The following is a 16,683-nucleotide window of genomic DNA, read 5'->3' as shown; positions in this document are numbered from 1 at the left end:
ACCTTTCCTCACTGACTCTCGTTAACGCCAACCCCTAACATCCCATATTACTAACCCTCCATTCCCTTCATTCTGCCTCCTCACTTCCTCAGAGCACCTCAACATTTCTCCCCTATCTGCATCAACACTAACAGCAGTCTTACTCATTTGCCCCATCTATGTCATTCCAGGAAAGGACAGTCTTAACAGTGTAGAAGAATGTCAGGCAGGTGGGGAGGGAATGGAGGGATGGGGTGCTGGCTATCTGTGTCCAAAAGCCGCCTCTAAGGAAAGGATACTGCACAGATGCAGAGATATCCATGTCCCAACACCCACATGAGTAACATTTGTCATCCCACTACAACATCACATTAACCAGGTGTTGAACACCATTACTAACCAGTGGCTGCAACATCTTCTGTTTCTCTTGTCCTACCCATTCTCCAAAGACCATCCCAAGCCCTGCATTTCTTGACTTCCCCAAAGGAAGGATCACTGCCTCCTGGACACCCTAAGTACATAGATGAGGACATTCCAGTGGCCATATAGGGTACACAATGAGTTCCATGCACCGACTGCTCCACAGATGTTAAGAGGGAGAAATGCCCAGGCCACTGATAGTGGGAGGAGTAGGCACTGCAGGAGAAGATCTTGTGATCTTTGGCCATAAGGGTGTTTGTGCAGATGCACAGGGAGGAGCAGAGTGGCAGGTGGGCATACAAGATTCCCTGGGCCTCATTGCACAGAAGCTGCAGTGATGTAGCCAGGGCTACATCAATGGCTTCTTGTCATTGCTGAGATGCTACAGCAGTGTGCACAGTCCATTGTTATTGCCGAGATTCTGCAGCAATGCAACAGCCAATCCTGCAGCAGTCTATTTGTCTCCATAGACAGCCTCTCATGGAGGGCCAGGCCTCGCACGCTCAGGGTTGCTGGAGACTCAACAAAACTTGTACTCCTTCACCCCTTGCATTGATCCTCAGGACTGAAGGCAGGGTGGGAATGAGATCGGGAGCTTTAAGGCTAGTGCAGGTGCCTCCTCGTCGAAAAAGGGACTGGATAGTGAGAGGAGGTACCCAGATGGAGGAGGAAACACACAGAAGCCTCTTGATGGTCTCCAACCTGCAGCACCCTCACTGGGATTTCTAGCCAAGTACCAACGTCTGGCCCAACCAGACACAAATAGCCCTGTGGTCACTTGACCAAATATCTAGGGCCAACAGGTTCCACTTGGGAGCAAACTACCTCAACCCCATCTGAGGAGCAGGGGAGCTCAGTGCATCTCAGCAGGAGGCAGAGGAGGAGGACCCTTGACAAACCATTTGATCTGTGGGTGGTCTATGCACTTCAATACAGGAAACTCCCTGAATACTTTCAGACATGCCTCACCACTTGCTGCAGATGCCCTGTGTTTGTTGTGAGCACTGAGGCCATGTGATAGTGGTGCTGGTCTGCCATGCCAGCCTGACATAAAGCAAGATGGCCGTGCTGTTGACTGGGACCTACTGTATGCATGGTCAGCTGCCTGCTTGTGTGACTTCACCAATTGCCAAAGCAAGGCAGGGTCCGGCAAGGCATGGCAAGCATGCTGTGGACATGCCAGTATGCATCAAGTGAGCGTGCCCTGAGAGCAAGGGTACTGGAAGACAGCCTGGTCTGTATTGCTTAATGAGGTCCTTTCCCTGTGTGGTACCTGTACCTGATGCAGTTGTACACTGCTGTTTGCTGCTACAGCCTCCTAGAACAGTCTGCCCTTGCACAGCATAGTGTCAGGTCATTGGAGCATGCCAGGATGTTGGCGATAACTCCCAGACAGTGAAGTGCTAATGCCCATGGTGGAACAGTATGTGCAGTTGGTGGTGAATCATGTCCTGTGCTGCAGTTTGGCTGTGGATTATGTGGAGATCTTTTGCAGCAAGCGATGGGTAGAATCCACCAAGCTCCAAGGGTACAAGCCCGAAACATCAGCTTTGGTGCTCCGAGGATGCTTGGCCTGCTGTGTTCATCAGGTACACACTTTGTTATCTCGGATTCTCCAGCATCTGCAGTTCCCATGATCTCTCCCACCAAGCACCTGTTCTGGTTTTGAGCTTCTCCAACAACTAATTTATGTGGCCTCTTTGGTAAGACTGCAACCCATAGCAAAATGGGCTGTAACTGAGCCATTTAACAAGCAATAATGAGCTTCAGTTGGAAACTTGCTGCTGGCCAGTGAAAATCTCACCACATTACTTGAAGAAAGTAAATGAGATTTGGTAAATTGATATTGACATTGAGATTGCCTTGCCCAATTCTACCGCTCATTACATGTCCTCAGAACCTGGTAAGATTCCACCCTCTGATCTTGAAAACAATTACCCATTAATTGGGTTCACATATTCTGCGTTGCTACTTGGTTTTGCAGATAGCCCGTTAAATGATTTAATTTTGGAAGCATTTAGTTACTGTGCACCAAACTCTGAAATGGGGCTTCAGGCTGTTTAGATTTGACTCAGAGCAAGTCTGCTTTCTGTTTGATGATTTAAAATGCAAATTTGATCTCTACTACTTTCTCAAGGGATTTAAATGCAGTCCTCAGCTGAAGATTCACAAAATGGGTTTTACAGCTTTAACTGCATATGCTTGATTCAGATTTTTCCTCATCTGCACAGTCCAGCAAACTTGGACAAATTATTTACATAAACTGAAGAAGTAAATGTACAAAAACCTCTTCAAGATTGATAAGACTTCTGTTAGATTTCTTACAGTTGCCATTCAGCTAGCCACAAGAAGCACTATCATTAACTGTACTCCTGTGGAGCACTTTTGAAGGGTTTCCAAAGATGCTTCAGGATTTTCCACATCCAGCCACACCTGTTATAACTTTTGGGAGCAATGTGCTGGAAACCAAGCCCTGTTCTTCATGGGGTTGTCACAAAAGTTGAAGATGTTGAAAGCTGCACAAAATTCCCTAATTTACTGATCTTTAAGACCCTGACTGACAAGGAGCATGGACCAGGTTTCTGCACTCAACAAGAAACATTATTTATCAAAAATGCATAGATCCTAACTACAGATAAGCAAACATGGACGATAAACAAATTATTTCACTAGGTAAAACTCTGACACACATATAAACTCCTTCTTACATATATATATATATATATATATACAACTAGGCACAAAAAATGGTGTTAGGAGTATTGGGAAAGATTGGGAAGGCAATACAGTGGTCTCTGTCTGTAGGGTTTGCTGAGATGACCATTGTGCTGATCAGATCTCTGTCCTCAATTTTCCTATCCTGGACACTATCACTTGTTTGCAGGAGGCACTGATTGATTGGTTCACTCTTTTAGAAGTCTCTAACTTTTCATTAAAAGTCATAGCTTACTACAACGGATAAGAAAAACTGTCTTCCTTCAGACTTAAGGTGGTTTTTACTGCTAAGAAGAAAGAAATCTCCTGCCTTAGCAAAGATCCAATTATTCTCACAAATATTTCATTCCACAGCTGTTCAGTGATCTGGGAGCCAAGCACAAGCTTGTTGGCTGGTAGAAGACATTCGTCTTTGATGACTAGTCAAGAGTCCACAACCAGTCAGCTACTTGTTACCAGCCAAAACTCATCTGAAAATGAGGGTTCCACTATTGCTTGAACAAGCAGCTGTGTAAACAGCACTTACAATAAGTGTGAGGTATCTTGCCTTTAATAAGGTACGATAATCACTAAGTAATCCTTCGCTCTGAAATCAACTTCTTTTTTACCATTTCATTCCACTTTCAACTGCAGGGAAACAAAAAGATTTGCATTGCATGCCATAATAACAAATGCAAAATATGGTGGATGCTGGAAATCTAAAATAAAAACAGTTTTCTGGAGAAACTCAGCAGGATTGGCAGCATCTGTGGAGAGAGAGAAACAGAGTTAACATTTCAAGTCCGATTTGACTCTTCTTCAGAGCCCAAAGGTTCGACCTAGTGTGGAGGCTCTAAAGGGTTAAGTGTACACTGTATGAAATTTTAGTGGAAATTATCTATAAGGATATTACCAAACAAGGATCTTTTAAGTACTAAACCTTCAAAAATGCAACAAACATGCTACTAATGAAAAGACAATAGAGTAATAGAAGAAAAAAGAATCCTCAATTTCACTTTCATCCTAAATCTCAGTGCCTGCTTTCCTGACAGCTGACAGTGGCTGGGGGAGGGTGTTTACGACACTTTCACATGATCTTCATGGCACAGTTTTTGGATGCTGTTGAAAGGCCTTCTGTTCCACGAAAGGCCTCAAAAGTTTATCATCTTCCGAGACAAAAGGAAGAGAGCCCCATGCCAGCGGATGAGTAATGGGCATGGCCTACACACAATGCCTTCTATCCAGCCTTAAATCTACATGCTGTTCTAAGGCTTCCCTCTTTATCTAAAGCAACCATTGTCTCTGCTCTGGGAGACCAAAAACAACTCCTTGAGTGAGTGGAATGGTGGCAAAGAGGGGCAAGCAGTTTCGGAAGCAACAATGAATCCCCAAAACCCATAGTCTCTGTCTCCTCCTGTTTATTTAGTACAAATCTGTGAGTGTTTTTTTATTTCTCTTTGCATTTTTATTATCATTGCTGTGACTTTTGCAGCACAGGCACATTGCTTTAGGACAGGTTTAGCTCCCGGGGTTTAATCCACTGGTTGAAAAAAAAAGCCTGCGACTCAGACTGCTGTCCTCGCCCACCATTTTCCCACAATCATTGAATAAAAGGTCTCAGAAAAGTTTCAAAACAGGCTCAAACAAGGCCCACCATTAAAATGCAAAGAACAGAGAATGTAATTCATCCTATTTACATTCAGACTTGGGAGGCCTGGAATTCTGATGGATTAATGTACTCACAATAAACTGAGCATATCACATTTTCTTAAAAAACAGTTTTCATTTTGATCTTTTGAGAAATGAAGACTGCGTTTTACAAATAGTACGTGACAGATTTTTATTTTGTGAAACAACTATTTTCCATCATTTTGGAGTTGAAAATATTTACACAATGTGGTCCATGTTATCTGCGTTTGAGGCTTTTGAAACGTGTTATTTTACTTAAGCCGTAAAATGTTTCCAGGCACTGAATACTGTTTGTAGAAGAAGCTGTCGAATGTTGCTGACCAGTTTTATTGCCGGAATTCTTTATAAAGTGGAACCACATGCACAGATTGCTACCATGTATGATAGTTTGAATGGGTACATTTAACATTATGGCTACCGTAAAGAGCTCCTCAAAGATACAGTGCATTCATGTAATTGGAACAGACCAAAGACGCAGCTGCAGGAAGCACTACATGGAAGATCTCCAGGATCCTATTCTGAAGAAGATCTCCTGTAGCAGTGTTTGAAATTAAAACCTACATTAGCAAAGTTACTTGCTACCGTTCCAATTGGCGGGACAAATATTCCTGGCCCGAAGGCCACATCAACAATAGATATTTTCACAGGTTTTCTTTCACTTTATTTGCTTATCAAGGTGCCAGCAGGCTGAGTTGTGCAGATATTTATGTCATTTCATTTGCACACTTCTGTGCGATAGCTGGCCTTTCTATTAAAATACGACAGACAATGAAAGGTTTCATAGTTTCTATGACGATGAAAAATTAGAAGAAGTTGCAAAGCCTCATAGAATTTTAAAGAGCTGGAATTCTTTGAGCGTTAGGGCAATGGAAAGCTGTCTCTTTTTCAGATCATCTGTGCCTAACAGAGGCCATCCTTCTCCCCATCCATGGTATTTCACATCTGCCTTGCCCTTCCCTCACACCCCTCCTACTTTCCTCTATGCTCCATTGTGATGCAATTCCCTCCTGGTGCGACATGAACAGTCATTTGTGCAGCCAACAATTCTCAGAGGCAGGAAGAAAAGCCCAGTAAAATTTGAAGATTATGCGTACTAGTCAAACTCTTACAGTATCTGTAAAACTGATGCTTTGTATGATCAAGTGTTACTGTGATTTGTTTACTTTACCTCTTTGGGTTCGTCTCCAATTTGTGGCAGACCTATTTGGAGCCAATTAATGGCCTGATGGCTGGAAAATAATTATGGAGATGAACCAACACAGAGCTCACCCCCCACTTTATGCTGGTGCACAGGGGTCCCACTCCCAGTAAAACATTCAACCCGTAAAACTACTGCCTCCAGTGGAGAAATTCAGAATGAGGTCTTGTAATTTTAAATTTGAGATAAGCTAATTGTGGGAGACAGTGGCTTACATGTCACTGCACTAGTAGAGACATAGAGTTATACAGAATGGAAATAGACCTCTCAACCCAACCCATCCATGATGACCAAATTTCCAGAAATTAAACCAGTCCCATTTGCCTGCAATTGGTCCATGCCTGAGTTAGTGCCATGGTGACATGGATTTAAATCCCACCATAGGATTTAACAAGGAATTGAAAGCTAGTGTCAGTAACAGTGACCATGAAATGATTGTCAATGGTTGTAACAACTCATTTGATTTACTAATGTCCGACAGGGACACAAAATCCACCAGTCTTATCTTGTCTGGCCCATGTGTGACTCCAGACCCACAGTAATGTGGTTCATTTTTAATGGCTGTCTGAACTAGTCAAGAAAGCATTCAAGTTAAGAGAAATACAACAACAAGTATTGCTCTTGTCAGCATGCCTACATTCTTTGAGGGAAAAAATTAGTAAGAGAAATCAGGAGATACTCCTATGCAAAGTGGTTGTGGAAATCTGGAATTTCATCTCTCAAATGCTGTAGATACAGGATCAATTGCAGCTTTCAAGAATCTGACATAGATGGATTTCTATTAGATAAGTTTATCAAGGAATACAGATCATGGTACACAAATGAAATTGATCTATATATCAGCCAGAATCTAATTCAACAGAACGACAGCTTTGAGGGGCTGAACGGTCAACCTCTCCTATTTCTAGTTTCCTATATTCCATGGCAATGTGAAATAATAGGAATGGATGAGAAGAACATCAACTAATTCTCTACCACCATCTTCCAAACTTTAGGTGAGGCACAAACACTGAAAACTTCTCTGTGATATGTGACTTAGTTCTCTGTGAGGGAAATTTCTGCAAGTTTAACTCAATGAGACTATTCTATAGTAACTAAGTAATGGCTTCAACCATGCAAATTAGCATACATAAAAACCACAAGTATTTAAATGTGATATCAGAACTCATACACATGTTGGAGTATAACAGGAAACAGTATCATATGACATACAGAGTTTTCACGAGAGTTTGTATCCCTACCTTCAGAATTATTACTGCTTTCGCCATATGCGAACACATACGCTAGAGCGTAATTGCCATGACCACAGCTGCACTCTGACAGTCAACTACAATTCCACAAACTGAAATATATACAGTTTCAATATTCATCCACACTTTAAATCTTTCTTTATCCTTCACCCACGATAAAAACTGTTTGATGATTCATAATATGCAGGTTTAAGACAAAGAGACTGTGATAAAACTGAACATCTGGAATATACTTTGCAAATGTAACTGCTGTAAAAGTACATAATAGCATTGGAAGATGTAAACGTATATAAATTACATATATAGTTTGCCAAGGAATTTTATGCTTGGGTCAGGATTTCCAAATAATGAGAATGAGTGAAAGAGATGCATTGGAATTTTGTGCTTGGACAGGGATTAAGCTTGAATCGCATAGGCATTTATCCAGATGCCCCTTTTTATTTTTTTTATTTTAACAGGTTTTTGGCCTGATGCAGGTGTTTTTCATTAGCAGTAGTTGACCCTTGAATTATTAACTTTCTGCTTTCCTCAAAAGCTGTGCAAATATGGTCTGAAGCTGAATGGAGTTATTGTCGTGCAATATTCAAAACTAGGACACATACACCCGTTGGTATTATAAAACAAAATAGCCAAGTATATATAGTAAATCAAGTTGCTGATCAATGGCCAAAGTTCTCAGGTTTATGGAAGCAAATGTGAAATGATTGTTTATCAAGGGAGTCGTTACACTCAAAATAATTTGCAAAATGCTTTCACTATAACACGTAAAAAAAAATTACTGATATAGGTAGGGAAAACAAATAAAAAATTGTCTATAAAGAGCTAAATTCTATTTTAATGCAACAATTTTCCATTCAAAGGATAGCGTTTAGATAGTGTTTAAGAAATATTCTTCAGTGAAAGAAAGTCCTTGACCATCAGTCTGCATTGGTATGTTTAAATGTGAACTCTTTTCTCCCCCATTTTTGTCAGGCACAACATCTGACACAAATTAATCTGCAGGCCCTCAGAGTTGGTTCCCATCCGCTGCTGCAAAGCATTAGAATTGCTGATGATATTTTGGCCCTTCCCCCTCAAGTAGCATAAAAGCAAGAGCCGAGCAGAACACTGAGGCTGCTTACTTTTTCTTCCTTCTATTATTCAGACTATTCACCCAGTTCAATTGGTCTGAAAGACACAGGGGAGATTGAAAACTCTCTGCATCACCATAAAGGCCTGAAATTAGTTAATTAATGTGAAGGCCCATTATGCATGTTTAACATATGAATGAGTGAGTGGGTTGACTTAGTTACAGAGCAGGAAAGAAGTGAGGATATTTGAGGTCTGCTCTGTAAGAGGAAAGGAATCTGGAACAATGAGGACATTTGTATTGGATTTGGGGAAGAATTTTAACAGAGCCCAGAGACTGAAATTAAATGAGGCATTAGAGAGTGTGAGTGGACTTGTGCCTAGATTGGCACCAACTGTAAAGCAATTCAGTTTAGTCTGCCAAATTTCCTTTAGTATTTTTAGACTTAAATTGCTCCAGAAAAACATGTTAAATAGGGATAGCGATCTCTCAGATGAAAATGGCAAAACTAATAATGGCTGCAAACCAATTTATGGAAGTAAAAAGCCCTTATTGTTTTGAACTATTCTGGCAGAACCATTGATATTATCATCCAGAAAATCCCATACATTTCTTTTCAATATTTCACAAATAAATTGAAACAATATTGACTGTTCTCCAGTTAGTCCATGGGGTTAGGCATTAATTGTACATTTTTCCATCATCTAGCTCTCACTGAAGGTAGCAATCTCTTCATTTCCTCTAGAACACCAGCTAAATTATGAGTGTGAGACTTTTTAGTCACACAGCAATGTGATGGTCTAAACATTTTTCTGTTTGGCTGTGTTATCGTGCAATTGTCTGTTGAGTGGAGATCACAGAAATGTCAAAGTCAATCTCAGTCCAACTTTCAACGGGAATTATGTTTCATCTGTTGGATTGCAGGTTCTCAATCAAGGCCAGTCCGAATCTTATAGGTTGGTAAATTGCTGCTTCTGTTTCAGATTGCTGGCAGTGAAATTTGTAGGTGTTTGCTGTGACGAATGAAGAAAAGGGAAGAAATGTACATTGAAATAGAGCTATTCACAACATCAGGCCATTCGCAAGCACCTTATAGAAATATGGAAAACAGGAGCAGCAGAAGGCCATTTGGCCCATTGAGTACGATCATGACTTATCATCCTAGTCAGTACACTGTTCCTGCTTTCACCCCATACCATTTAATCTCATCAATAGGAGAAATATGGCAGCAAATATGCACACAGCACAATCCTACAATAACAGCAGTAACCAGATAAATTGCTGCAGTGATGTTGGTTGAGGGGTGAACATTAGACAAGACGTGAGTAAAATCCACTGCTAGTCCTGCTAGAATTCACTGTGCACAGAATGCATGGAGAAGTTGCACTTGTACTTTGACTAAATTGTTTCAAATACATACCATCAAAGACAAAATAAAATGTTTTGTGTTTTCGTACCTATGTTCTGGATCTTTTCCTTTATACGAGGGTACCACAATTCCTGTTTCAGTGGAAAGATAGCACTGTCTGGGTATAATGCAGGACAGAATTTACCATCGAAGCCAGTCCCGCAAGAATTCCACCCGAAGAAGACTACTTCTCAAATTTGGATCCAACAAGCAGTCCATATGATCATATGAAATAAGAGTCAGGTAGGCCATTCAGCCAGAGACCCTGCTTCTCCATTCACATGGCAAATCCATTTGTGTTTCAAATTCCACTTTCCCAGCTATCTCTGAGGAACTTTCACCTCCTGCCTAACAAATATCTGGCTACCGTTGCCTTGAAAAATATACAATACCCTTTCTTCCACTACTCTCTTTCTGAGGAAGAGAATTTCCAAGTTGCACAACCCTCAGGGAGAAAAAAATTCACCCCATCACTATCCTAAAATGGTAGTTCCTAATTTTTAAAACAGAGTGTCTCAGTTCTGGACTCGACCACAAGAGTAAACATTCTTTCCTCATACACCTTGTCAAGATCATTCAGGATTTTATACACTTGAATCAGGTCACATCTCACCCTGCTAAACTCCAATGGAAACAAGTCAAGTCTGTCCAATCTACTCTTCTAGGACAAGGGAAAAATTACAACACAGAATGAGGCCATTTGGCCCATTGTGGCTCCGCTGGCTAAATAAACTAGTTGCCTTTCTAATCCCATTTCCTAGCATCTGGACAATGGCCCAGCAGGCTACACCTCACAAAGTGCAGATCCGGGTTCCTTTTAAATGGGTTAGGGTTTCCACCTCAACCATCTAACCAAACAGTGAATTTCCTCATCTCTTGACTAATCCTTCTATTTACCATCTTAAATCTGTACGCTCTGGTAATTGATCTCTCTACTATGGAAAACAGGTCTTTCCTGTCATTCTACCCAAGTCCCTCATTCATTTTGTACACTTTGATTAACTTATCCCCTCAGCCTCCTGTGTTCTGGGGAAATCAACCTGACTCTACCCATTGTTTACCCATTCCTGCAATGTTCAAACACTGGCAAAATTCTCGAGAATCTCTTCTGTAAACTCTCCAGAGCAATCATGTCCTTCTTATTAAGTGGTCACCAGAAGTGTACTCAAAAATCCAGCTGCTTCCTCACCGTTGTCTTATCATACCATTACATCCCTCCTCTTATATTCAATACCTGGACCAATGACAGAAAGGAATGAAACACAACACACTCTCCAGCACCAAGTTTCAGCTGTCACTTGTTTGTCCAAGGAGAGTTGCTGAAGGGTCTGAGAAGCAAAACATCTGAAATATTTGGCAGAGGTGGGATTCAAATCCACATCTCCTGAGAAACTGGGGCTTTCATCCAGCACATTAGACTGTTCAGACATGTTACTAGACAATCCGCTCAGTCCAAGAATTAATCAAGCAAATTTCTTCTGAACTGCCTCCACTGAAAGCCACTCCTCTGTCCTTGCTGTCAATCTCTTTTGAGCCCTCACAGTGCCAGGCCCCACATCCTGAAAAGTCACTGACTTTGTAACTTTTCCAGCAGCTGCAGGAATTTGTTGGAGTTGATATGTAGCTAATAGCTTCAGCCTCTGTAGAATGCATATATAAGTACACACACACACTTCAGGGAGATAGAAATTCCATAACTTTGGAATATCATGTGTGTGGTTGATGAAATAGTATTGCTCAGTACTCCAAAGTGCACTCGTTTGCTCTGCTTTAAAATAATACTGCAGGGTTGATAACAGTCACCCAATGAGACCTTTGAAGGACAGCATTTCTGATAGTGCTGTCCTCTCAAAGTCCAGCACTGAAATGGTAACCTCTGTGCGCTCACATAACAGTTTGGAAGTAGTTCTACAAATATTTGGTTCAGGAGTAAGGGTTTAAATTCTGTGCAGCCACTTACAGGACAACTATTAGAAGCAAAGCAGATAGGAGGTAAAACATCATTACTCAAGTGAAGAGTAGGGGAACTACAGCATAAAGACTGACTTTCCTGTTGCAACACATAGAAATCACAAAGACTGGTGAGTGAATCCTGCTTTATGTGAACAAATCAAATGGATCCAATTCTTAAAAATAAAATTGTGTTTCTTCTTCAAACTGAGAAAGAATATTCAGGTTTAAGGTATTTTACTCAAAAGTGTCATACATTGCAAACCACAGATCAGAGAAATAGATTCAAAAGTGGATAACAAAACTGGAAATGTTCAGATACTAAACAAAAAATTGAAAACACAAATACATGCCACATCTATCACAGAATTTGAGCCAGAATGTTGTTATTAATGTTTCTCACGGACTCATTCAACAGAATTGCAAGATGAACATTATGTAAGGTGATGGTTTCTTCCAAACCTTAGGTACTTGATAAAGTGCCTTGTAATTACGTTTAATATTACTACAAACAGTGACTAGAGGGAATTATGTACAAACGAGTGACTGGTACGGTTATTCCTTTGTATCCGCAAAATTGCAAATTCGCCTACTCACGCTGAAAAATAAGTTTTCAATCATTCACTGGCAAAATCCATCAGCAAAACTTGCCTCCCCACAACCACTTTCACTCATGCAGAGAAAGCTCACTCTTGCTCTCTGACAAATTCCAGTACCCAGCTCTTTCCCTCAACTCTCCACTAGCAAGGTTCTCAGGAGGATGAACAGGTCGTGGACATCCGTCACATGGAGGTAGGGGAGGAGGGTCCAACATCAGTGGATAGTGGCTGGGAGGGAGGCACATTTGCACTATCCTCCCTTCCCCACACCCTGTAGCCAACTATAGCCTCCCTCAACAATGCTTGGGTCTGGTATGTAAAACATCATGCCTTTATCGCAAAGTTACATTATATTAGAATTGGTTTTAGTACTTTATTCTATTCATTTTATCTCTTAATTCAGATGATTTAGTGTTTATTGCTTCAACACAAAAAAATCTTGGAGTCCGGGAATCTAACCCTATTTTTACTGTAAATTATTAAGCGCTGCACTCACAAATTCATCATTGGCAGAGGTTTTCAGGAACAGAAGCCTCATGGTTAGAAAGGAATGACCTACTTCAATTTCCTGGAAGCTTAATGTTGTACAGATATCATTGTCCTGGCTGTGGTCAGCATGACCAGCACAGATCAAGACTTGAATCTGAAATCATCTTGGGTTTTCATGAATTGGTCCAACATTGTGTTATACAGTCCCTCGCTGACCAATTACTGTGCTAGCATCCTCGAATTGGCCTTTTGCAAAGACTGAACTCACACTTTAAATAGAGAAGGAAGTAAATGTTTATCGAGACTATGGGAACGTGAGAGGTGTATTTTTTTGTCTGGTTGTGTGAACACAGCAGAGTTTAAGTATTGGTTTGGCCAATAGGTAGAATTCTCACTAAATCAAAAGGCTGTACACTGAGGGAATCCTATATCGCTAGGTGACACCTCCATATTTAGGTGAATCTAAAATATCACATGCCATTGTTTGAAGATGGACTAGGAATTCCCCTTCTGGCTTGCTGATGTTTCGGTCTCAACTATTACCACATTGCAGTGAACAAATATTCTGAATAATTTTCCTCTGTGAGAATGCTTCAGTGTTAATCGTATGAGCACCTAATGAAATGGAAAGTTTAATTTTAAAAAAACAAAGCAACTGCAGATGAATAGAGATAATAAAGTGTGAAGCTGGAAGAACACAGCAGGCCCAGCAGCATCTTAGGAGCACAAAAGCTGACGTTTTGGGGCTAGAGCCTTCATCAGAAAAGAAATTGCTGGAAAAGATCAGTGACTGTGGCAGCATCTGTGGAGAGGAATCAGGGTTTTGGGTTGAGTGACCCTTCCTCAGAACTGGAAGTGTTGCTTGAAAAGCTGTAATTCACAAAAGTTATCATTGACTGTCCAGTCCATTATGAAGCGTTTGTTTATTCTCTTTATCGTTCTTGCATTTTTTTTTCTGATTTTTCTTCTGTTTCTCTTGATTTTTCTTGGTCTGCTCTTTTACCAGCTTTGGTCCATTTACCACTTTTTTTTAAGAACTGCAGTAGTTTAAAGAACGGAATGCACGTTGTTGTAGGTTTCACATGCACATCAGTGTCCAATCTCTTGACTGATCACTGCTGGCCAGCATGACAAACTGCCTGGCTTTGTAGAAGAATGGTCTTGGGGAACGTATCAGCCATGATCATATGGTGGAGCAGACTTGATAAGGCTAAATGGGTTAAAATTCTGTTCTTATATCTTATGGTTTTATGGTCCAAGACAGGCAGGAGTCTTGTAAGCATAAAAGCAAGTAAAAATTGAGTGAACGTTAAGAGACCAAATGAATAGCCCTGAGATGCCGATTGATTCAATCTATGAGCTGAGGTCTATCACTGCCTGTAATGTAACCTTGCAACTACAGTGCAATGAGAGGTGCCAATGTTCCTTAAAGTAAAGCGCGGTAATAGAGAACTGTACTGCAAGTGGATCATAGATGCATCATGATGCTATAGAGAGGATGGCAGATGCCAGTGTCTGAGGATATGGAATGTTTCCAGCAGTTCCCCAAGGAACATGTCCTGAGTTGTTTGTCAGTATCCAAAATGGAGGTCCAAGAATGCATGCAGTGAGCAGGAGTCACCAGGTATCCATCCTGACTTTCATTTCAGGAATTCTCAGTGTCTAGTTTTTACCAGAATAGGAGAATGCATATTAAAGATACATGATGAAGTAATAATGAGCATGATGGTGAGCTATAATCCTCAATAATTGGTTACTTACTATTCACGAGCAAAAACCTCATCTCAGAGTCTAGAACTTAGTCGGAAAATGTTAGTTGTCAGCCTTAACGTGGAGAAAAGCCTTCACTAGGCATCATGGGTTTTCCCCCTTTTTAATCTCCATTAGCTTCTCCTGTTTTGTAAACCTCTTGCTTCTTGTTTATCCCCAATTTATTTTGGTTATCAAGCCATTTTAAAGCAAAAGCTTTGAACATATTTTTCCCTGAACCTCTCTTTTTGTTTTGCAGTGCTCCTCAAAATTAACCCCTTTGTCATAATAAATCACTATGTGACTGAGTCAAATTCTGTGAAACAGCAGGGAACCTTTTGTTCTAATACATGTTCATCTTTCTAAGAACAGCTCAGCCGTGAGGCTGTCACAGTTGAATAGCCTATCCAGTTCAATGGGGACTGGGCAGTTAATTTTCTCTTTCCTCAAATCTTGGGCAGTCTCACAGGATCGAGGATGACCTGCTTCCACTCTTGGAGGATGGTGTTTGAAATGTCAGTTAAGTGAGTCTGGAGTTTTGTGCTTTCCCAGAGAAGTGTCTTTGATATAAACAAAATCAGAAATCACCGGAAAAACTCATCAGGTCTGACAGCATCTGTGGAGAGAAAGCAGAGTGAATGTTTTGGACCTGGTGACCCTTCTTCAGAACATCTCATGTTATGTTTGGTGGCTTATTGATGAGCCTTTTTGGTCAGTCACAAACATGAGAGAGATAGTAGGAACTGTAGATGCTGGAGAATCTGAGATAACAAGGTGTAGAGCTGGATGAACACAGCAGACCAAGCAGCATGAGACGAGCAGGAAGGCTGACGTTTCAGGCTGAGACCCTTCTTTAGAGAATTTTTTTTCTCTGAAGAAGGGTCTAGACCCGAAATATCACCTTCCTGCTCCTCTGATGCTGCTTGGCCTGATGCGTTCATCCAGCTCTACACCTTGTTATCACAAACACGAGAGACTTTTGATCACTTCAGAGATACCTTGAAGACAACCCTAAAGCATTTCAGTTGACACCTGGAAGTTTCATTACCATGACCGAGATAGTGAACAGCCGCCACCTCTAATTAACAACCAGATAAATAAGATAATCAGAAGTAGGGTCAGAATGAATAACAACTTTGATTGAAAGATAAATCCTAGTGAGTATATTTACTGATCAAGTGATTAAGTGGGTGCGAATTCAATAGAATTTCAGTTTAAATATTTAATTCTGAGGTTTTTGCAAAACACTGCTTGCTTTTACTTCGTGCCTTTCAGTCGGAGAGCATCAGGGAAATAGCTCAAAGGTGTTAAATGCAATTCCGTCTTATCAGAACTAACACTTACATCAGTTTTGCAAAGTGATCTATTCTATGCACAGAACAATGATGGCTGTCTTATCAGATATGCCTATATTGAAATGCGTCAATGCAAATTGTTTAACAGTCTATGTGCTACTACAACCTACCTCAAGCCATTTAAACTAGAGATTAGGTTTTATTATGAAAATGGCAGCAAATCTGAAGTAAATAAATAGAGGCTTTAAAGAGTCTCTTCTGTATTTCGTCGGTAAAGTTGCCCTTGGTCAGGAATACATTGCAAACAGTCAGTAATGGAAAAGCTTACTTAATGTAAATTTGCAAGGATGAGGTTGCCAATTTCTTTTCTTGGATAAATTTCCCTTATGCTCCGAGTGTCTCTCCAGCTCTCGTTTCTGCAGTATCATTCCATAAAGCACCAACTATTTGCCAGCAAAAACAGAAAATGCTGGATATGTTCAGCAGGCCTGGCTGCATCTGTGGAGAGAGAAATGTAACAGGGTGATAGTGATTTCAGCAGAACTACAATGTTATGCTTGACCTCAATAGCTATTCTTCAGTTTCATTTATAACCTATGATGGCTTTGAAGTGGTAGAGGTAATCTGGAGCTGATTTGACTCTTTATTTTGCTGTAGTCAACCAGAATGCACTTTCCAGCAGCAGTCAATTGGATTGCATTATAATATGCCTTAAACTGATACTGCTACTGGCACATTGAGATACAGGTCTTGTGTATCTCGACTATGTGGGTGCCAGCACTACACTGTCTCTGACATTTCTAGATCTTTGTCCCTAGTGTCTTCAACTCCTCACGTATTCTAACACTCCCTCATTTGTGTCTGTATCAAATACAGCTCTTATTGTAATTTCTA

General features: G+C 40.7%; 1 long non-coding RNA gene across 1 annotated transcript in view; it reads right to left on the bottom strand.

Annotated features, from left to right (window-relative positions):
• Positions 1-8,075: 8,075 nt before the first annotated feature.
• Positions 8,076-16,683, bottom strand: part of LOC132210035 (uncharacterized) — a 32,570-nt gene continuing 23,962 nt past the window's right edge. The window contains exons 2-3 of the long non-coding RNA XR_009446199.1: positions 16,118-16,287; positions 8,076-9,312 (exon numbers count right to left, since the gene is read on the bottom strand). This is a non-coding gene — a long non-coding RNA (uncharacterized LOC132210035). The remainder of the gene's footprint in view (positions 9,313-16,117; positions 16,288-16,683) is intronic.

This window comes from Stegostoma tigrinum, chromosome 9 (assembly GCF_030684315.1).
Source record: "Stegostoma tigrinum isolate sSteTig4 chromosome 9, sSteTig4.hap1, whole genome shotgun sequence".
In the NCBI taxonomy this organism is placed as follows: domain Eukaryota; kingdom Metazoa; phylum Chordata; class Chondrichthyes; order Orectolobiformes; family Stegostomatidae; genus Stegostoma; species Stegostoma tigrinum.
This window is presented reverse-complemented; position numbering and strand designations above follow the sequence as displayed.